The sequence below is a fragment of the Pongo abelii genome, chromosome 15 (genome assembly GCF_028885655.2).
Source record: "Pongo abelii isolate AG06213 chromosome 15, NHGRI_mPonAbe1-v2.0_pri, whole genome shotgun sequence".
NCBI classification, from domain to species: Eukaryota; Metazoa; Chordata; class Mammalia; order Primates; family Hominidae; genus Pongo; species Pongo abelii.
The window spans coordinates 69,416,992-69,440,777 of record NC_072000.2 but is presented as its reverse complement, the minus strand read 5'-3'; the positions used below and the strand labels follow the sequence as shown (position 1 = coordinate 69,440,777).

The following is a 23,786-nucleotide window of genomic DNA, read 5'->3' as shown; positions in this document are numbered from 1 at the left end:
ATTAGCTGGGTGTGGTGGCAGGCACCTGTAGTCCCAGCTACTCGGGAGGCTGAGGCAGGAGAATGGGTGAACCTGGGAGGCGGAGCTTGCAGTGAGCAGAGATCGCGCCACTGCACTCCAGCCTGGGCGACAGAGCGAGACGCTGTCTCAGAAGAAAAAAAAAAAAAAAAAAAGAAAGAAAGAAAATCACTGGTCAGTTAAGGTCACTTCAGCTGCTTTTTAACGTGGCTTTTTTCTAGAATGATGGAAGTTGTCGCCAGAGGGCCCGGCCGTGGGGGGACGGATGGTGGACTTGGAGAAGGAGACCCGCAGGTGGTAGTTCTCCCAGACACCGTGGTTGTGTAGGTCAATGGGGGCCCGGACCGCCTCCTCCACCGAGCGCATTTGGATCGGCGCCATCTTGCGGTCCTTCTGGAAGAACTTGAATCCTATGACGCCCCCATGGCTGGAGGAGAGGACCTTGAGATCTTCCTCGGATACTGAGGGCGGGATGTTGGAGAGGTGTACGGTGGCCGAGGGCTGGAATATGTTCTGGAAGTTCTTGAAGCCTGGCTTCTTCAAGCGGTGCAGGGGCGAGTTGCCATAGTCCTTGGTCAGGTCCTGGTCCTCCCGGCCTTCGCGGGGCAGCTGCACGTTCTGGTGCTTCGAGGGTGTGATACGGACGAGACGATGCGGATGGGCTTCCCGTGCAGCTTGTGCCAGTTCAGGTGGCTCAGGGCCAGCTGGGCCTGGTTGCCGTCCGCCATCTGCACCAGAGCGTTCTCCTTATTGAACGAGATCTTCACGCACTGCACGTCCCCGTAGACGCTGAAAAGAATAAAGAGGCTTTGGAGGCTGGGCGTGGTGGCTTACACTTTTAATCCCAGGACGTTGGGAGGCTGAGGCAGGCGGATCATGAGGTCAGGAGTTCGAGGTCAGGAGTTCGAGACCAGCCTGACCAACATGGTGAAACCCCGTCTCTACTAAAAATACAAAAATTAGCCGGGTGTGGTGGCGCGCTTGTAATCCTAGCTACTCGGGAGGCTGAGGCAGGAGAATCACTTGAACCCGGGAGGGAGAGGTTGCAATGAGCCGAGATCATGCCATTGCACTCCAGCCTGGGCAACAGAGCAAGACTCCGTCTAAAAAAAAAAAAAAAAAAAAGAGGCTTTGGGGTGTGACTCTCTCTGGGTTGAGGTTGCTGACCAGCAAGACAGAATTTCCTGCCCCCGCCAGGCCTGGGGTGGCGATCCGGCCTGCTGCTGCAGCTGCTGCCACCGCCAAGGGGATGGCCAGGGGGGCCAGGGCTCCGTGGATGTTGGGAACTGAAAGATCGAAGGCCGCGGCCATGTCTGGTCCAGCGAGGGCTGGCTGTCCCTGGAGGGCAGGTCTGGGCGTAGTAGTCGCTGCTCTTGTCGTTGTACCTGACGTTGAGGCTGGTGAGCTTGGAGAAGTCAATGCACAGCGTTATGGCAGGCGTTGTAGGTGTTCTGCCAGTCCAGCGACAGCTTGGCATGCTGGGCGTTCTCGGGGTCCGCGTACTGCAGCAGGGCCTGGAACTGGTTGTCCTTGATGAAGGTGATGGTGTTCACTTTGCCGAACTTGGAGAAAATCTGGTGCAGCACATCCAGGGTCATGGGGTAGAAGAGGTTCTCCACGATGATCCTGAGCACCGGGCTCTGCCCGGCCATCGCCATCCCTGCATCTACGGCCGCCGCCGGGGCAGTCAAGGCCAGGTTCCCCGACTGGACCGAGTTCACGGCCTGAGGGCCGCCAGGTCCCGCGCCTGGTTGGGAGAGCTGTCGGTCTTCAGCCCCTTGTGGTTGGAGAACTGGATGTAGATGGGCTGGCCACGCAGCACGGGCGTCACCGAGGTGTAGTAGTTCTCCACGGTGTTGGCAGCCCCCTCCGTCCTCAACTCGATGAAGGCCTGGTTTTTCCCCTTCAGCATCAGGAGGTTAGTGACATTCCCAAAGGGCAGCTCCAGGGAAATCACCTCCCCTTCGGTGACGTCGATGGGAGCTTCTGGATGTGGGTCACTCTGGAGGGGACACCGGCACTTCTTCTGTCACCTTTGAACTTCTTGCTGCCGTGTCCATTTGCTGCAGAGGCCAACTTGCTGCTCATGATAAATGGTCTGTTAGTGACACAAGTAGAGAAAAGCTCGTCAGATCCCCGCTTTGAACCAACTGCTATTTCTGAGACAATGCCGTCCATGGCACACACAGCAGACCCGCGGGGAATGGAGTGGAGGCGCCAGAATATTTTATTATTTATTTATTTATTTTTGAGACGGAGTCTCACTCTGTTGCCTAGGCTGGAGTGCAGTGGCACGATCTTGGCTCACTGCAACTTCTGCCTCCTGGGTTCAAGCGATTCTCCTGCCTCAGCCTCCCGAGTAGCTGGGATTACAAGCGCATGCCCAGCTATTTTTTGTATTTTTAGTAGAGAGGGGGTTTCTCCACATTGGCCAGGGTGGTCTCAAACTCCTGACCTCAGGTGATTTGCCCGCCTTAGCCTCCCAAAGTGCTGGAATTACAGGCATGAGCCACCGTGCCCGGCCCATATTTCTATTTTTAAAAATCATATCTTCCAAACAAAATTTTCAGCAAGAAAAATGAGATTATTTTACAGTTTTGAAAAATGGCATTGTTTTGCATTGTGAAATATTTTGAAATTTTTAAAATGTGTGCATTAACAGAAGATGAATGAATTCTCAAATATTTACTTTTGCATTCAGTATATTGCAATATGTTGGTTTGGTCAAAATGTGTGAAGAAAATCCAGCTTCACACAGATATGTAGCTGGAAAAGGGAAGAGTATTTAATAGTCCTCTTAGATAATTTTGGATATTCTTTTTTGATACTACACCAAAACAAGTGTCTTAAAGGTTAGTTGCAATGTGAAGTCTGAAATTATGTCAATTAACTTTTCGTGTTGTTACGTTAAAATCCGTTGGTTTGTTGTGTACTTAGAATGGATCTTTTACCCATGCATGATTTTGTAATACAATGCATTCCTTGGTCATTGGAAAATATTTGTCTTTGAATTATGCAGGTATTTCAAATGTTGACACATTTTATTATACCATATCAGAAAAAAATCACGGTCGTTAATATCACCAATCTACTTCATTAAAAAAATCCTTATGTATTGAGAAGCTGTCGAGCTCCACAGTGGTAAACAAAAGTTTTTCCAAATTCTAATTTTTGCTTGGAAGCTCAAATTTTATCATCAGCAACAAATACTATCAGTTGTTTTCCTTGAAGTGACAGGCTCCCTTTGTTCATTTTTAAGAAAATGTCTGCCAAATGCTTAGTCTGAAATAGCATTCTTTGTCATTTGTTCTTTCAAGAAAAAAGAAAAAAAGATGCTCCATGAAAAAAAGTGGTTTGTTCAACTCACAACTCAAATAATCGCCTAAGTGTTTTTCCTAGAGATAACTATCATAGTTTGGAACACAGCAAAAGTACTTTATGCATACTTCTCATTTTGTTACACAGTGTCTCAGTCTGTTGTGTGTTTCCATAACAGAATATCACAGACTAGGTAATTTATAAAGAAAAGAAATGTATTTTTTACAGTTCTGGAGGCTGAGAAGTTAAGGGACCCGCATCTGGGGAGGGCCTCCTTGTTCTGTCATCCCATGGCAGAAGGCAGAAGGGCGAGAGAGCTGCATGTGCAAGAGGAGAAAGGAGGCCGAGTTCCTCCTTTTTATCAGCAACACACTCCTGTGATAATGGCATTAATCCGTTGATGAGGGCAGAGCCCTCATGACCATAATCACCTCTGAAAAGTCCCACTTCTCAACACTGTTGCAATGGGGATTAAGTTTCCAACACAAGAACTTTGGGGGACATACTGAAACCATAGCACACAGATTATTTTGAAAATTGTCAATATTTAATATAATTAATTTTGACTGCTTCACCAAAGACATTCTGTCTCTCTTTTTTTTTTTTTTTTTTTTTTAAGTAGAGGCAGGGTCTCAGACTCCTGGCGTCAAGTGATCCTCTGGCCTTGGCTGAGGCCGCCCAAAGTGCTGGGATGATAGGGGTGAGCCAAGGCACCCAGCCTAAGGGCATTTGTTTAAGTGAATTTGGCATTCGTTTTTCCTGCAAGTGTGTGACAGTGATGACTAGTACAGTTGGATGCTTAGGCTTTGGTTCATGCTAAAATGCCAGTAGTTTTACCCACCACCAGTACAAATTGTCGAACACAGTGAAAAAGGCAGAAAACATCACATGATTATTATGAAAGTAGTTTTGACTTCAGGAATACCTCAGAAGAATGGCAGGAACCCTCAGGGGTCTATGGATCACACTTTGAGAACAGCTGGTGTAGTGGATGCAACAAATGACTCACTGTCAGAGACTTCTTACCCCAATTTTGCCTCAGGCTGGCTCTGTCTTGTGCGAGTCATTTCACCCAAGTGTCTTGGTTTTCTTATTTTTGACATAAACTGGTTGGATTAAATGATCTCTATCACCTCATTGTCACCTAAGGAACACTGTGGAGCATGGAACAGTCTTTATCATTGACTTCTTAGCATCATTATTTTTCCTGTTTTTCTCTAATATGGCTTGTTCTGTTGTGTTGTCAGGATAAATAGGCACATATTCTCTTCTTATCCCTTTACAAAGGGAGGGCAACTGGCTCTCCTGTAGAGCGGGAGCTCTATTGTAGAAAATGAGGTGAATGATCCACCTCTACTGTTTGGGGAGAAGATTTGACATCCGTGTATGCCATTTGAACACTGAGCCTTTGGTCCCAAATTGTTCCCGGAGTGGGGGCATTTTCAGTTAATGTGTGTTGGGGGAGGGGAGCTCTTTGTCATGAAATTCAGCCAGGAAAATAGGGGCCAAGCTATAATAATAAGAGAAATGTGCATTTTTCATGAAAAATAAGACCAGACTGGAGGGTTTTCTGAAGAAATCTACATTATTTGGTGGTGGTGATGTACATTTGCCTTGATGGAAAGAAGCCAGCATTCTCCTGCTTCTCCTTTAGCCCTGTTCATGTGTCAGAATTTACCTCTTGCCTCTACAGAGCCAGCAAAAGCCTGAGCTAAGGCAAAATGCAGTGATCCAAGCTGACGCCTGAAGAGACAGAATTTGTGAGGCTCAAGAAGGGACAGGCCGGGCGCAGTGGCTCACGCCTGTAATCCCAGCACTTTGGGAGGCTGAGGCGGGCAAATCACAAGGTCAGGAGATTGAGACCATCCTGGCTAACATGGTGAAAACCCGACCTACTAAAAATACAAAAAATTAGCCGGGCGTGGTGGCGTGCGCCTGTAGTCCCAGCTACTCCGGAGGCTGAGGCAGGAGAATGGCGTGAACCCGGGAGGCGGAGCTCGCAGTGAGCCGAGATTGCACCACTGCACTCCAGCCTGGGCAACAGAGAGACTCCATCTCAAATAAATAAATAAATAAATAAATAAATAAATGAAGGGACTGCAGGGCTGGGACTGCATTTTCCTAAGGGAAGTGGTATGCCTGGGGCACCTGACAAGGGCCATATGTGAGAGAGGATTGCAGAGAAAAGGAGAACATTCACATAAGAGCACACAAAAGGCAGCACAGAAACATATTGTCGCCTTTATGAATTTTATAAAAACCAAAATGTAGCTAAACAAAGGTATGTCTTGTTTCCTCCACCTTTGTAAAGCTTTAGAATAAGTACTTGAACCCTTCAACAGAAGAGTGGCATTTGGTCTGGAGAAGAGACGTGGGTCAATATGGCAGAAGCTCTTGAAGCGAACCTCCACCTAACCAAATCATCCGGTTAGCAGATGCTCCGTGTTGCCTCTATAGAACCCGCTAATGCCCACGGCGTGCCAGATACCCAACTAGTAGAGGCACTCTCAGGTACTTCTGCTCCCACAAATTGAGCTAAGCACTCACGAGAAGCCAGGGCTATTGGTTCCCAACCCACATCTGCCCATTGTACTTGCAATTTTGATAGTGCAATTTAATTATCATGAAAACCAATGAAATATGAGTGCAAAAATGAGTTTTTGTTCCTATGAAAACTGGAGTTGTATGCTTTGGAAAGATTTGATAAAAAGAAGTTACACACAAGAGTTGCTGTTGAATTAGTGTGGGAAAGACACGTGGTGAAGACTAGCAAAAAATTCATAAACATTTTAGGGTAATTCTCAGTAATGTAGAGTAAGGCTCGGATTGCCTTGTGTGTTTAAGTTCTCATTATACTCTAATGAAACCCAAACTGGAACGTATGGTAGATTCCAAGAGAAAAGTAAGCTCTGTGAGTGCAGAGACTTTGTGTTGTTCACTGCTGTGTCCTCATCACCTAAATTATGTCTGGCACATAGTAGGAACACAACACATATTTGTAGAATAAATAAACTGTAGGTCAGGCATGGTGGCTCACGCCTGTAATCCCAGCACTTTGGGAGGCTGAGGTGGGCGGATCATGAGATGGAGATCAAGACCAGCCTGGCCAACATGGTGAAACCCTGTCTCTACTAAAAATACAAAAATTAGCTGGGCATGATGGCGCACTCCTATAATCCCAGCTACTCGGGAGGCTGAGGCAGGAGAATTGCTTGAACCTGGGAGGTGGAGGTTGCAGTGAGCTGAGATCGTGCCACTGCACTCCAACCTGGCAACAGAGCGAGACTCTGTCTCAAAAAAATAAATAAATAAACTGTAGATACAGTGAATGCAAGAAAGATAAAGCAGAACTCCAATTAATAGATACCTGCTCCAAGAAAATGCCTTGATCCTACCCTTAAAGAAAATGGTACCTAAACTTACCTTTATGTGCTTTAAGTTAAAATTGAAAGTTTAAGGTATGCTTTTACCATTTTCCTTGGTTCCCCTTGCAGATATTTTTATTTAGAGAAATATCTACTGTCCTGACCACATTGGACAGGGGGGCTTAGCTTGTATTCAGAAGTGGGGACAGCATCTTGGTTATCTAATAGGAACTGCCCACCCCATGGTGGATTTCCAGATCAGCAGAGGACTACCCAGATCATGAGCCTTAATGCAGACTCCTCTGATCTCCCCTCTCCAGAAGATAACTAGAAAAACCTGCTCTGGCTCAGAAATGAAGAGACCTGATAGGAGGCAAGTTGCATCTCTAGATAGAGATTGGTCAAGTAGATGTAGGCTGGAAGGAAAGGCCATCCCTTTGAACCTTCTCTGACCCAGTAAGCTATAGTGGGGATGTGTGCAGGTAACAAATGCCTCTTCCACCTCAGACTGTGTTTGAGATTCTTTGGATTTGGACTTAGAGGATCTGAGCTCAAATTTCTATATACAATTAGCCCTTGAACAACACAGGTTTGAACTGCACAGGCCACTTATATGTGAATTTTCTTTTGCCTCTGCCACCCCAGAGACAAGAAGACCAAACCCTCCTCTTCCTCCTCCTCCTTCTCAGCCTGCCTACTCAACATGAACATGATAAGGATGAAGTGGAAATGATGATACACTTCGATATAATGCATATAAATATATTTTCTCTTTCTCCTTCCTTCCTTCCTTCCCTTATTTTCCTTCCTTCCTTCCTTCCCTTTTTCCTTCCTTCCTTCCCTCCTTCCTTTCTTTCTTGACAGAGTCTTGCTCTGTCATGCAGGCTGGAGTGCAGTGACACAATCATAGCTCACTGCAGCCTTCAACTCCTGGGCTCAAGTGATCCTTCTGTCTCAGCCTCTGGAGTAGCTGGAACTATAGGTGCACACCACCACACCCAGGTAATTATTTCATTTATTTATTTATTTATTTATTTATTTATTTTTGAGATAGAGTCTCATTCTGTCACCCAGGCTAGAGTGCAGAGGCATTATCTCGGCTCACTGCAACCTCTGCCTCCCAGGTTCAAGCAATTCTCCTGCTTCAGCCTTCCGCATAGCTGGGATTACAGGTGCCCACCACCATGTCTGGCTAATTTTCATATTTTCAGTAGAGACGGGGTTTCACCATGTTGGCCAGGCTGGTCTCAAACTCCTGACCTCAGGTGATCTGCCCACCTCAGCCTCCCAAAGTGTTGGGCCACCGTGCCCAGCCAATTTTTTATATTTTTTATTTTGTAGAGATAGAGACTCACTGTGTTGCCCAGGCTGGCCTTAAACTCCTAGACTCAAGTGATTCTCCTGCCTTGGCCTCCCAAAGTGCTGGGATTACAGGTGTGAGCCACCATGCAAGGCCTATAATTAATAACATTTTCTTTCCTCTAGCTTACTTTATTGTATATAAGCGTATATATTGTATATAGGACATACAACATATGTGTTAATTGGTTGTTTATAATATTGGTAAGATTTCCAGTCAACAGTAGGCCATTAGTAGTTAAGTTTTGGGGGAGTTAAAAGTTATATGTGAAGTTCTTACTGCACAGGAGTTGGTGCCCTTGTCCCTGTGTTATTCAAAGATCAACTATTAATATATTAACTTTGTGGCCTTGAACTAATTAGCACACTTCTCCAAGCCAGAACTTCCTAACTGGTGGGCAGGGAGTGGGTTACAAGTATGATAAGATATTGATCCTCTCAATGCAAGGCCTAGGGCAGCTAGAACATCTGGGTTAATTACCTCTGGTGCCAGCAGCCTCATACTTTTTCCATAGTGAGATGTGTGTGTGTGTGTGTGCATATAAATGTGTTTTTTTTCAGTTTTCTATGGGTAACTCCAAATATTCATCTCCTGCAGGGGAAATGTCTGTACAGGGCACAAAGCATACTTCCTGTGGGCAGAAAAGAGAAGAGGAGGGGATGGTTCCATGCATGTCAAGTTTCTTCTTCTACACTTGCCAGTCAGATACCTCACTTACCTCTCCTGGGACGGAGTGAGGGGTGGGAGGGAACAGGGGCAGGAGTGTTCCATTAATAGACTAGTGGGTAGGATTCTTCACACAGAAGAATGCACATCAGTTGCGCCTCCTTGAAATTTGGGAGGAGGCTGTGGTCTGTGTTGTCTGCTGTTTCCTTGCAAATATGGGCACAGGGGGATTGGACTTCCACAGGTGTCATTCTGGAGCCACACCTGCTGTGGTGGCTTCCTGGTCCCTCCAGCTTCTTGACAGGGACACAGGTAGCAGCTTCTTTAGCACACATTTCTGCAATGTTCTGCTGGTTATTGCTGGCAACATAGCCTAGGACCTGCTCCTTTAGCCTACCAGTGAATTTTTAAGCACCTAATTTCCTGAATTAAATTCTTTTCTTCTTAGAGTGTTCAAGTGGTGGCTGTTATCTGATATATAAGAGTGATGGAGGAGCATTTTATCAGTATTAACCTTTCTTGGAAACCTTCTCTTTTGCTGTCCGCTCCCTGCCTTCCTGCATTGGTTCTTTTTGTTTTTTATTGACCAGCATTGGGTCACATACCTATACCTAAAACTATCACTGACCAAGGGAACACTGTCCATGTTGAGATCACACTAATCGTCAAATAACCAGTGTGGAATGGTGAGCATCCTAGCTTTTTAGACATATATTTTCTCATCTAGCAGCTTAGGTTCTGCTGATTATTTTGGGACCCCATGCCTAGGTCTTAGAGAGAAATCTTCAACATTTAAAAGCTAATCTTCTTCCAAGCTACCTCACCAGATTCCTGGGTTCTTCTCTAATTATAATCTAAACTAGCACTCTTCTGCAACACATTAAATATCTGTTGAATAACAACAACTGTGATATCTGTTATTATGAACAACACGATAAATATCTGTTGAACTGATTGGATTTTAATTCTGAGTCTGGCAGTTTCAGAGGCAGCCCTGGGTCACTACTGATGGAGAGTAGGCTACAAAGCCATTACACCTCAGCTATTGGCTACTCAAGTGCATGCCTTGGTATGGCAGCAGGAAGGGCAGATGGAACTCATTGTCAGACCCTTGTCTCCAATTCATTACTTAAAAAAAAAAACAAAGACTTCTAGATGCCCTTGAAGAAAGAGGAGTGCCGTCTTCCCTTTTGTCACCTGGGCTTGCTTTCTGGAGAAATCAGGCCTCACCTCCTTCCACAGTCTGACACAGTGATGACATTTTTTAAGGACTGTAGTGGTTTTGGTTAAATTATCTTTCCTCTTGGAGATTCAGATCCAATCAGTCAATATATATCGAGTATCTGCTTCATGCAAAGAATGCACGGGGCTGTAGAGTACACATCTTGTTTCTTATCCCCAAGTGGTTTATCATCTCGTGTGTAAACAATGCTTTTTCTTGTTTTTCACTACTCAGGTCATTAAAGGAAGATCTAAAATTCATATTTCTGATTCATTTGAATGTGTGCGTATGGGGAGATAGGAATGAGTTTTACTTCAGTTCATAAAAGTTTTAAACTGCATCTTTTTCTGGAGGGCAGCGGGGACAGAGTCTCACTCTGTTGCCCAGGTTGGAGTCTAGTGGAATAATCACAGCTCACTGCAACCTCTGCCTCCTGGGCTCAAACAATCCTCCTGCCTCAGCCTCTTGGCGCATGCCACCATGGGGGCCCAGCTAATTTTTCTATAGAGATGAGGTCTCATTACTGCCCAGCCTGGTCTCAAACGTCTGGACTCAACTGATCCTCCCACTTCAGCCTCCCAAAGTGCTGGGATTACAGGCATAAGCCACCACACCCAACCTACAATCTTTTAAGTCATTTTCTGGAGACTGAAAGAGATTTACTGGTTGTGACCCCTCTGGTTAGGGACCTCTCTGCTTGGAAGGAAGGGACTATGTTTTTTTGAATCATTTTTTTTAGTAGCTAACCAGATGAACTGTAAAGCCACACAGGCAGGGAGTTGATGATATCACTCACCTGTGTATTTGCAGTTGCCAAGCCCATTTTTGTTAGATGTCTGACAAATGCCAACGGATCTAGGGAAGAGTGAAGGAAGGGGTGCCACAGTCCAAGAGGAAATACACAGTCCAAGAGGAAATACACAATGCATTTTAGATGAGGGACAGTTTGATATTCACCCACCCTCTCTACCTTGACCAGTGATCTTGTCTTGCTACCTCCTTTCAGCCATGCTCAGCCACTGCACCTGTTTCTACAGCATTAGTAGCTTCTGCAAATATTGCAAACCCTTTCAGGACCTCCCACCTAAATTAATTCCTATAAAAACAAGACAAAAAGGCAATTTGAAGGAGAAATGGGACCTTCAAAATTCTTTAAGTCAGCATAAAATTTTTTTTAAGTAAGAATATCACTGTATTTATTTTCCTACTGGTAATTTTTCTTTTTTTCTTTTTCAACTTTTATTTTAGATTCAGGTATATGTGCAACTTCGTTACCTGTGTAGACTGCATGATGATGAGGTTTGGGGTACGAACAGGTAATTTTTCTATAGCTTCAACCTTTTCTCCTCCAAATGAAAAAAACATCACCAAAAAATCCCAGCCAGGTGTGGTGGGTCACACCTATTATCCCAGTGCTTTGGGAGGCCAAGGTGGGAGGACCACTTGAGCCCAGGGATTCAAGGCCAGCATGGGCAACATAGTGAGCCCTTGCCTTTACAAAAAATAAATAAAGTTAGCCAAGCATAATGGTGTGTACCTGTAGACCCAGCTACCTGAGAGGTTGAGGTTGGAGGATTGCTTGAGCTAGGGAGGTCAAGGCTGCAGTGAGCCATGATTGCACTCCAGCCTGAGCAACAGAGTGAGGCCCTGTCTTAAAAAAAAAAAAAGTTTGCATTTCTGAATGGCTAGCATCCCCTTGGATCTGCAGTTAGGCTCACTACGTTCCAGCCTTAGCACAATCTTCTGGGTAGTTTCAGCCTTCTTCCAGAAAATCAGTTTGGTCTGCCCACCGTAGCCACTCTGCTTCTGATCACAGCGCATCTTCCCCCTGGCATAGGAGGAATCCTTGCCCTTATACTGGGGCACTTTGTAAGGCTGATGCTTGCCACACTTCTTACAGAAAGCTCTTCTGGTTTTAGGCACACTGACCATCTTTGCAGTAGAGCTTTCTGCACGATGAAAACAGGAAGTTTGGGGTCTACAATTCTTGCTTCACCTGGCTCGTGCCTAACAAGAAAGGGAGGAATCAATACTTTCTTTTAAAGGCATTTCATCTGATAAGCTCTTAGCCCAAGGCATGACAGTCAATTTCTGTAGATAATAAAACCTCTTGGGGTCAATGAGGAGATACCCTTAATATCTAAGTGTGTGACTGGGGTCATATTCATGCAGTATAGAATGAACAGTGTCTAAACATTTGTTATGGGCCAAGTCGTGTCCCCATAAAATTCCTATGTTGAATTCCTGACCTGTATTACCTTAGAATGTAACTGTATTTGGAGATAAGTTCTTTAAAGGCATGACTGAGTGAAAATGAGGTCTTTAGAGTGGGCCCTAATACAGTATGATTGGTATCCTTATAAGAAGAGGAAATTTGGACAGAGAGAGAGACAACAGACGTGTTCGCAGGCATGGATGAAAGACCTGTGGGGTCCCAGCGAGAAGGCGGCCATCTGCAAGCCAAGGAGAGGCCTCAGAACAAACCAAACCTTACCATGCTTTGAGCTTGGACTTTTAGCCTCCAGAACTGCGAGCAAACACATTTCTGTTGTTTAGGCCCCCTTGTCTGTAGTATTTTCTTATGGCAGCCCTAGCAAACTCATTCCACATTTCTTACAGAATTCTTCATTGTGGTGTTACCACAAAGATGTGTTTGTGCAATGCATTTGTTGTTCTTACTGGGCGCTGTGTGATTGAGATTACAGAACAAGGCACAACTGACTGATAACACACGGAATCAGGTTTTGCTAGAGGGAAGCAGTTGGCAGGACTTTATGAAGTCTCGGGAAATTGTACACTCCTTCACACCCAGAGTTATTTTTTTAACCCCCAAAATTTATTCCTTTAAGTGTTTCTTTTTTATCTGTTGACTCCCATATCCTCTTCTCCCTCCACTTCGCCACCCTTCCACCTTCCCCATCACCCAGTCCCCGCCACGACACACACACACCCGCCAACACATCCATGTGCCCTTGAGCAGGCCCTGATATCCATTTCTGCCTCTGCCTAATAAAAAATAAAATAGCTCCTTCCTTTTGGCCAGAACCGCCATCTTCCAGTAATTCGCCAAAATGACGAACACAAAGGGAAAGAGGAGAGGCACCCAATATATGTTCTCTAGGCCCTTTAGAAAACATGGAGTTGTTCCTTTGGCCACATGTATGTGAATCTATAAGAAAGTTGATATCGGCCAGGCGCGGTGGCTCACGCCTGTTAATCCCAGCACTTTGGGAGGCCGAGGCGGGCGGATCACGAGGTCAGGAGATCAAGACCATCCTGGCTAACACGGTGAAACTCCATCTCTACTAAAAATACAAAAAATTAGCCGAGCGTGGTGGCAGGCGCCTGTAGTCCCGGCTACTCGGGAGGCTGTGGCAGGAGAATGGCGTGAACCCGGGAGGCGGAGCTTGCAGTGAGCCGAGATCGCACCACTGCACTCCAGCCTGGGCGACAGAGTGAGACGCCATCTCAAAAAATAAATAAATAAATAAAAAGAAATAAAGGTGATATTGTAGATATCATAGACATCAAGGGAATGGGTACTGTTCAAAAAGGAATGCTCCGCAAGTGTTATCATGGCAAAACTGGAAGAGTCTGCAGTGTTACCCAGCACGCCGTTGGCATTGTTGTAAACAAACAAGTTAAAGGCAGGATTCTTGCCAAGAGAATTAATGTGCGTATTGAGCACATTAAGCACTCTAAGAGCCAAGATAGCTTCCTGAAACACGTAAAGGAAAATGATCAGAAAAAGAAAGAAGCCAAAGAGAAAGGTACCTGGGTTCAACTGAAGCACCAGCCTGCTCCATCCAGAGCAGCACACTTTGTGAGAACCAATGGGAAGGAGCCTGAGCTGCTGGAACCTATTCCCTATGAATTCATGGCATAATAGATGTTAAAAAAAAAAAAAGACCTCTACACTACAGAAATGTTTCTCTTTATTAAGAAGTGTGGTGTCCTCTCCCCCAAAGAAATATATATATAAAAATATATAAAAACATATATATAAATATATAAACATATATATATAAATATATATAAAAACATATATATATATATTTTTTTTTTGAGATGGAGTCTCACTCTTGTCACTGAGGCTGGAGTGCAGTGGCACGATCTTGGCTCACTACAACCTCTGTCTCCCAGGTTCAAGTGATTCTTCTGCCTCAGCCTCTGGAGTAGCTGGGAATACAGGCACTTGCCACCATGCCCGGCTAATTTTTTTTTGTAGTTTTAGTAAAGATGGGGTTTCCCCATGTTGGCCAGGCTAGTCTCAAACTCCTGAGCTCAGGTGATCTGCTTGCCTCGGCCTCCCAAAGTGCTGGGATTACAGGCATAAGCCACTGCACTCTACTGAAATAATCAGTTTTGAATATTTATTACCTTTGTTTTAATATGGTTTATTTGATTGTAAGTTTATATAATTCAATTTTTTGAGAACGGCTGTGTTTAACAATCAGCTTACAAAATTCCTGAAGATTTAACAATTGGTTCTTGCAAACTGGTATCCAGGATACCACTCACTATCAAGGACCTTTTTAGCTCCAACCTTCTAAACGTTTATACTAAGGCATAAACCATTTGAAGCTGGGAAGGGGCAAGTGGGAATAATCCTAGGGATTTTGAGAGTGTGCTCAGGAGGGAAAAAACAAAACAAAACATGTTTTCCATGTAACATCCATCACAGAGAAGAGAACTTGGCAAAAAACAGGTGCCCAGTCAGTGAATGATACAATGTCTCAATGAGGCAATGACTCAACCCTCACTCAGTAGGCTCTGTACTTCGAGTTATTTTTTCAGTTAATACTAGGGTGGGTTTATACTTATCCAGCCACATTCTATCATCCAGCCTTCCAGTGGGCCAGGGACCACCAACTGTGCTGATACCTGTGGCAAAAAGATGCCAGCAATGCTCTGTTAGTGCGTTAACTAACTTTACAGAGGCTCCAACAAGGACTTCGTCCAATGACCCAAGCTGATTCCAGTGGATAACTCAGCCAGGTCAAGAGGCCCACATGGGCCTCCAGGCCACATGATCACCCTCCATGGGTGGGTATGATCTTACTGTGTCTTATCACTCCCCCTGGCTACTATCTCCCTTCTGGTAGGATCAGTGTTTAATTCATATTTTTGTGCTTCCATTCTTCCCAGAGTTTTTGAAAATAGTGTGCATGTTCAATAGCCAAGTAGTTAAGAGCATGGATTCTGAGCCACACTCTCTGGGACCAAAAATTCTAGTTCTATGACTTACTAGCTGTGTAATCTTGGGCAAGATGCTTAACTTCTCTGGACCTCAATTTTATCCTCTATAAAATATGAATAATAACAGTACCTACTTCACAGCAATATTGGGAAGATTAAATGAGTTTTGTACATACCGAGTATACCCAGTACTTAGAACAATGCCTGGCACATAGAATATACTATTTAAATGTCAGCTGTTATTATTACATAATATATGTATGTTCTATTGGCCAGGCACAGTGGATCACGCCTGTAATCCCAGCACTTTGGGAGGCCAAGGTGGGCAGATCACGAGGTCAGGAGATCAAGACCATCCTGGCTAACACAGTGGAACCCCATCTCTACTAAAAATAGAAAAAATTAGCCAGGTGTGGTGGCGGGCACCTGTAGTCCCAGCTATTCGGGAGGCTGAGGCAGGAGAATGGCGTGAACCCAGGAGGTGGAGCTTGCAGTGAGCCGAGATCGTGCTACTGCACTCCAGCCTGGGCAACAGAGCAAGACTCATCTCAAAAAATATATATATATATATATAAATATATTCTATTATTATTATGTAATAGATGAATGAATGCAGCTATCCAAAAACATGGGGAAAAAGACCCTGAATTGTTGTGTAAGTATTCTTCTGGAAAACAAGGCCAAGTATGGAATTATAATAATAAATATAATACAAAAATAGCAGTAATGTTGGCTGTGTCTCTGAAATGTAATTACTGAATTTTTAAAACGCACTTTACAAGCATTATTTTACTAACTCCTCATAAAAATCCTAATAGGAAGGAACTACCATTCTCTATATTACAAAATTAAGAAAAGTGAGGCTTGTGGAGGGTAACTGCTATAATCTGAAGGTTTGTGTCCTCCCAAAATTCACATGTTGAAATCTAATCCCCAAAACGATGGTATTTAGAGGAGGAGCCGTTGGGAGGTAAGTAGGTCATGAGGGCAGAGCCCTCGGGAATGAGATTAGTGCTGTCATAAAGAGGCTCCAGGCTGGTCGCAGTAGCTCATCCCTGTAATCCCATCACTTTGAGAGACAGAGGCAAAAGGATCCCTTGAGCCCAGGAGTTTGAGAACAGCCCAGGCAACATAAGGTGTCCCCGTCTCTATACAAAATTTTAAAAAGTCAGGCGTGGTGGCATGTACTTGTGGTCCCAGCTATTTGTGAGGCTGAGGTGGGAGGATTGCTTGAGCCCAGGAGGTTGAAGCTGCAGTGAGCTATGATCATGCCACTGCACTCTAGGCTGGATGCCAGAGCAGGACCCTGTCTCAAACAAACAAACAAACAAACAAAAAAGGGACCCCAGAGAGATTCCCTCACTCCTTCCACAATGTGAGGACACAGTGAGAAGGCAGCTCTCTGTGAACCAGGAAGCAGGCCCTCACCAGACACTAAATCTGCTGGCACCTTGATCTTGAACTTACCAGCCACCAGAACCATGAGAAATAAATCAGTGTTGTTTCTAAGCCACCCAGTCTACTTTCTCAACATCACAGTCAATGACTCAAATACACGTCCTATGACTCCAGCACTTGAGCTCTTAACTGCTAGCCTATACAGCTATATCCACAGCCCCAGCAGCCAGCTCCTGGCCTCTAGCCCACCTGTCATGCCTCCTCTCACTTATCCCTCCAGGTCCATCCAAGACTTACCTCTTTTCTGAAGATTTCTCAGATTTCCCCTTGGTAGGAAGCTCCCAGCTCTTCCATATACTGTGTGCCCCTCTCTCCTGTCCGTGAGTATGTTACCTTGGACTCACTTTGTCTGTGTCATACAGAGGCTCTTTGCTTCTCCCCTTTGAGAAGGAAAGTTTTTTCCAAGTCAGAGGTGTTGTTTCTCTTTGGTTTCTATCTTTGTGGCACCCAAACATCCCGGTAGTAGTGATCATTACCAGTTGCTGAGCACCAAATGCTTTACATGCATTGTTTTCCTTAATTCTTACAATAATCCTATTATCCTATTAGGTGGACATAATTTCTGTCTCCATTTTCCAGATGAGGAAACTGAGGCTAGAAGAGGTTAAATGACTTGGTACAGTTAGTTGAGGATCAGAGCTAGGATTTAAACCTAGGTCTGTTTAATCTCAAGCTCACGTTCTTAATCACATCTGTTTTTAATCATGTTTGGTTCTTAAATATACGCTGGAGAGGGAATGAGTCTTAGCCTTGACCAAACCTCCCAGAGCCATAAGGGCCTTGAAAAAAAAAAAAAAAGTGAGAAAAAAGGATGCCTGGAGATTTTGCAAGATCTGGGTTAAATTCACGACCAGGCTAAGACACTACCCCCAAGCCCCATGACACTGTCAATCCCCGCATAAACCTGCCCTGTGTATTGTTCGGAGTTCTCCAGAGACTGTGCCTATGTGCCTAGTGCACTCAAGACTGCTAGCCCGAGTGTCAGAGATTTTAAAATGAAAATAATAGAAAATTCAGCTGAGTAGAACTAAGCCCTGTTCTAACCAAGCACCTTCAACTTCTCACAGTCACCTGGGCTCAGTGGTAAGGAGAGGAGGGTAGACAGCTGAAGTTAGCTAAGAAATGTGCAAGCTATTTGTGCAGAAGAGAGGACACAGCCTCTACCCTCAAGGTGCCGCCTGTCTGCTCAAGGTTGCTCAACCCCTTTAAGACCATCTACAGAGCAACTCACTAGTGAATGCAAATGTATAATAGCAAAGAGCACAGAGAAGAGAGAGGCTGAGGGGGCGTGAAGTTAAAAGGAGTGCTCAGAATGCAGTAGAACCCTTCAGGGAGAGTTTCTAGACATGGCAACAACTAGAATTTACAAAAATTAAAAATAACTTTTCTTGGTACAAATGCAATACATGCCCATGACAAACAAATCAGAAAATACAGACAAGCAAAGAAAGGAAAAAAATCCCCACCTACAATCTCACCCACCCAAAGACAACTTCTGTCCACACCCTCAGCACCTTGACAATCAGAATTTGCAGGAGGGAATGTGCAGAGCTGGAGCACATGTTTTGTGTGTGTGTGTGTGCGCATGTGCGTGCATCTGTGTGTCTGTGACTATCTGTGGCTGGACAGGAGAGGGCTGGCAGTCTTGCATTTTGGTTTATGCTTGGCAGTAAGTGATAATAAATTCATTTGATGGGATCAGAAAGAATAGAATTGAAGAAAAGGAGGACTAATAGAAAATCCTCTCGGAATAGGGAGAAATTTGAAGCAGGCAGTAGTACCAGGGAGTTTAGCTGAATAGTGAGACAAAACAATCATAACAGTCTGGGTGCAGTGGCTCATGCCTGTAATCCCAGCATTTTGGGAAGCCAAGGCAGGCAGATCACTTGAGGCCAGGAGTTCAAGACCAGCCTGGGCAACATGGTGAAACCCCATCTCTACTAAAAATACAAAAATTAGCTGGGTGTGGTGGCTGGTGCCTGTAATCCCAGCTACTCAGGAGTCTGAGTCAGGAGAATCGCTTGAACCTGGGAGGAGGAGGTTGCAGTGACCCAAAATCCCGCCACTGCACTCCAGCCTGAGTGACAGAGTGACTCTATCTCAAAAAAGTCAAATAAAATAAAATAATCATAATAGCAATAACAGTTAACCTTTTTGAGTGCTTACCATATATAAGACATTGTGCTAAGTACTTTACTTCCCATCTTTCCATTTAATCCTCGCAACTACTCTTTCCCTATTTTATAGAGGTTAAGAGCCTTGCCCAAACTCACATATTAAGTGGAAATACACTGATGTTTCTTACAGTCTGCTCTATAGGCTATCTGCATCAGAATGCTCTAAGCTGTTTGTTACAAATGCAGTCTTTGGTTCTAACCTGAATTCTAATCTGATTCAGCAAGTCTAGGTGTGGGCAAGAACATTTGGTCCTAACCTTGTTACAGGACCAACAAGTTTGTGTGCCTGCTGCACAGTAACAGACCAGTACACTAAGACAGCAGGGTTTGCAGCAGAGAAAGAGTTTGACGCTCACAGGGCATAGAGGAAGGAGGTGGGAAGGAGACTCTCAAATACATCTCTCCAAGGAGTTTTGAGGTGGGACTTTTTTTTTTTTTTTAATTTTTTTTTGAGATGGAGTTTTGCTCTTGTTGCCCAGGCAATTGTGCAATGGCGTGATCTCGGCTCACTACAACCTCCACCGCCTGGGTTCAAGCAATTCTCCTGCCTCAGCCTCCCAAGTAGCTGGGATTACAGGCATGTGCACCACACCTAGCTAATTTTGTATTTTTAGTAGAGATGGTTTTTCTATGTTGGTCAGGTTGGTCTCGAACTCCTGACCTCAGGTGATCTGCCCACCTTGGCCTCCCAAAGTGCTGGGATTACAGGTATGAACCACCGCGCCCAGCCTGAGGTGGGATCTTTAAGGAGATTGTGAAGGACAAGGGACTGGAAAATTAGGGTCATTGATTGGTCAGGATACAGGGGATGAAATCATCAGGAGGTGGAAATGGTATTCTTTAGTGAGTCAAGTCCTGTGGGGTCCTTCAGTTTAGCTGATATCAGTAGTCTCACTGGTGTGCAAGACCTGAAGGAATATCTCAAATGGAAAACATAATGTTGCATAATGCTTAAGGTGTTATCTCTTTAGCTGTTTAGGGGACCTATAGTCTAGGGTCCACATGATTCTAAGACAATAGGCCAACAACTGTGTGGAAGCAGGTCAGGCGCAAGCTGACCTAATGACTAATGCTGAGTGTGCTGCAAGCTTGGCTTGTTTTCATTTTTCCCCTCCCTTCTTCCCTGATTAATTTTATAAAGTTTATAGGGATGGTTTCAACCAGAAGTGTCTATTTCGGCAAGTCTAGGTGGGGGCAAAGGCATTTGTAACTTTTTTTTTTTTTTAATTTTATCTTTTGAGACAGAGTTTCACTCTTGTTGCCCAGGCTGGAGTGCAATGGTGCAATCTCAGCTCACTGCAACCTCTACCTCCTGGGTTCAAGCAATTCTCCTGCCTTCAGCCTCCCAAGTAGCTGGGATTACAGACGTGTGCCACCACGTCCAGCTAATTTTTTGTGTTTAGTAGAGACAGGGTTTCACCATGTTGGCCAGGCTGGTCTCGAACTCCTTACCTCAGGTGATCCACCCGCCTCAGCCTCCCAAAGTGCTGGGATTACAGGCGTGAGCCACTGTGCCCGGCTGGCATTTGTAACTTTAATAGCTCTCCAGTGTTATTCTGTCCATCCAAGTTTGAGGGCCACTGATCCTGGATGATGGAAGGGCGAACTTGCATAAGGAGTCATCAGAGGTCAGGAGGTGACACACCTCTGGCCATAGGCCCTTGGCCTAGACTTTTCTGACCTTAATCATCCTAAACTTTGAAGCTTTAGCTTCCACAGGCCCTTTTGCAGTTGGGGGACTTGCCTTTGGGTAGAGATTGCTTGGTGCCTCTTGCACTTGGCTCTGTCATAACTGTTCTTGGATGCTTGGACACAAGAGAATAATTAAATAGGGTCACTAGTGCTTGGTCAGCAGCTAGTCAGGCGCGCCCCTCACTGGCAACAGTGAGGCCAGTAGGGGCAGCTGCAAGCCCTGGGGTCTGGAAGGAGATTGGAGCTGACAATCTGAGATGGGCGTGGGGATGGAACCTGGGTGGACTGTAGTAAAACCTGGTTTGGGCTGAGAGTCCAAATCATGGAGTCAAAGGAGCGACCAGGAACAAGGTCAAGGATGAGAAACTTAGAGGTGGGGATCACGGAGTAAACAGAGCTGCTTTTGGGGTAACTTTGGTGCTTTTCAACTAGGTCATATCCCAGTCTGCCTCCAAAGTCTCAAGTATTTTTTTTTTTTTTTTTTTTGAGATGGAGTCTTGCTCTGTCGCCAGGCTAGAGTGCCATCTCAGCTCACCGCAACCTCTGCCTCCTGGTTCAAGTGATTCCCCTGCCTTTGGGACTACAGGCGCACGCCACCATGCCTGGCTAATTTTTTTTTTTGTATTTTAGTAGAGACAGGGTCTCACTATGTTGACCAGGATGGTCTCGATCTCCTGACCTCGTGATCCACCTGCCTTGGCCTCCCAAAGTGCTGGGATTACAGGCGTGACCCACCACGCCCGGCCAAGTCCCAAGTATTTTATCGGCACTTTTTCCAAGGTGGGCAGCTCCCCTCACTATCTCCACTGCCTCACTCCACTGAAGACCATGCAGCCAGCCTGTACCTAGTGGAGGGCCAGGGACAAGATCACTGCACTAAAATCCAGGGTTTCATCTTAGTTGTGGCTCTGATTCTTCCTTCTAAAACGGCAGGTCATCTAACCTTGCTGACTCACAGTTTTCACACCTGTGAAATGGGTATGCTCAAAGAGTCTCATAAAGCTGACGAAATAATGTATTCTGAATTATAAAGTTCTATACACATGTAACGACCTGCAGCATGGTTGAGGATTTTAAGGCAGCCTCAGAATATGTGATTCATTAGTTATTAAACCAATCAAAACAATGGGAGACAAAAGACCCCAGACTTGTTTACTTGAAGATTATCTCCAGGCTGAAATGTTTTAGTCAGAAAGTCACAAATGAGCATGCTCAGAAGGTGCCTGTGAACTGGAAAATGCCCAGGGCTTCTGAGTAACTCACAGTCCCATGCCCCTTAACAAATGCTGTCAGGATGCCGTAGAAAAACTGAGCAAGAGCCCAGCTCAAGATCTGAGGTCTGGGGACTCTGCACACCCTTCATTGTCCTTGGGTTAATCATCTGACAGCCCAACATCCAGGAGATAGCAGGCATCTGCAGGAAAGGCAAGGCGTGCTGGTCCCACAGGTGGCAAGAAGGACACGTAAATCATTCAAAAGCAACACACGAGGCAACCAGGATCAAGGGGCAGCACCCAGAGATCAGGGTGATAAGGGAGAGCTGAGAGAGATAAGGAGCCTTAGTTGTCCCTCCTTATAGCTTCAGGTGACCTTAGCCAAGTCTCCTGGCTTCTCTTATCCTCTGGGCCCTTAACTGTAAGAGTAGGGAGTTGGTCTCAATGATTTCAAAGGTCTTTTCAGCTCTGGGTGGGAAGATACTATCTAAATCCAAGCTGCATGAACATCTGCTGTTCTTGTTTACCTCTGAGACAAGTCCAGAAGCCCAGGAGTCCCAGTGCCACCTGCAGGGTTGTGGCAGATACAAGCTGCAGGGGACCACCAGGGCTGAATGGAGGGTGAGCTCCATAGAGGAGGCTGGGGTGGGCTGCCAGGGCCTCCTTCCTGCAGAGCAACTCGAAGATCTTTCCCGCATGTTCTTATTTGAAACATCCCACTCCCTGGTGAGATGAGGAGGTATCGTAGCCCTCCACGTGTGATCACAAGGTACAGTGAGAAGGCTTCTGGAAATGAAAAAGTATGGTTAAGGACACCTCAGGACTTGAGATAGGAAAGAGACAGCCCTGTCACAAGGCTCTCAGGCTGCCAGGCAGGTTTTGCAAGTTTGCAAGAAAGCTTCCCCAGCACTGCTCAGCTCCCACCTTCTTTCTCCCTGTCCCTCTCATTGGCTGGCTGGCTGCCACTCAGCCTGGAGTCAGCCCTCCTATTGTGCTCCTCTGTCACAGTGCTCCGCTGAGGCACCCGTGACAAGATAATTAAGATATTAATTTGTTTACTTTGCTTTTCCATTGCCGTCTTTTCCAAAGCAGGTACTACAAGTCAGGTTTTTTGGTTTTTCTTGCCTTACGAATCCTTGCAGGACAGAAAGCAGAGCTGTTTGAAGATAACAGATCTTCATGCCTTGGGTAAAAGCCCTGGCTCCTGATGAGATGATGCAGATACCCAGAGGGAGATAGGCGGGAGGGGGACAGGGAGAGGGGAGCCTTAAAGGACGAGGAAAGACAGAGGAGAGTGCTCAGAGACCAGAAAGATAGAAACCAAAATAGAAAACCTGTCTCACTCTGAGAATGGAGCCCTTTCCAGAGCCCCAGGAAACATCCAGATCTCGGGGAAATTTTAGGCCTTGGGCATTGAGTCTCCAGTCTCACCAAAGATTTCCTGGGCCCCATGTATGACTCAGCAACAGCAAAATCAACAAACCAGAAGGGATGTGAAGCATCAAAGGAAAACTTAGGGCAGACTACCGGCTGATGACTGGTTGGGAGGCCCCCACACTTTTGCCCAGGTAGGCACAATATTTCAGGGGAGAGGTTGCACTTCCAGAATGACAGATTAATAATCTGCCCACTGAACAGGACTGGGGGCTCAAGGTTAGATTTACTTTAATTTAAAAAACAGAGGCCGGGCACAGTGGCTCACACGTGTAATCCCAACACTTTGGGAGGCTGTGGCGGGTGGATCACCTGAGGTCAGGAGTTAGAGATCAGCCTGGCCACCATGACGAAACACTGTCCCTACTAAAAATACAAAAATAAGCCGGGTGTGGTGGTGCACATCTATAGTCCCAGGTACTCAGGAGACTGAGGCAGGAAAATTTCTTTTTTTTTTTTTTTTTTTTTGAGACACAGTATCGCTCTGTTGCCCATGCTGGAGCGCAGTGGCACGATCTTGGCTCACTGCAACCTCCGCCTCCTGGGTTCACGCCATTCTCCTGCCTCAGCCTCCCAACTAGCTGGGATTACAGGCATGCGTCCCCACGGCCAGCTAATCTTTTTGTATTTTTAGTAGAGATGGGGTTTCACCGTATTGGCCAG

At 45.4% G+C, this 23,786-nt stretch overlaps 1 pseudogene; it reads right to left on the bottom strand.

Moving 5' to 3' along the window:
• Positions 1–217: 217 nt before the first annotated feature.
• Positions 218–2,235, bottom strand: LOC100437581 (polypyrimidine tract-binding protein 1-like; annotated as a pseudogene).
• Positions 2,236–23,786: the final 21,551 nt, after the last annotated feature.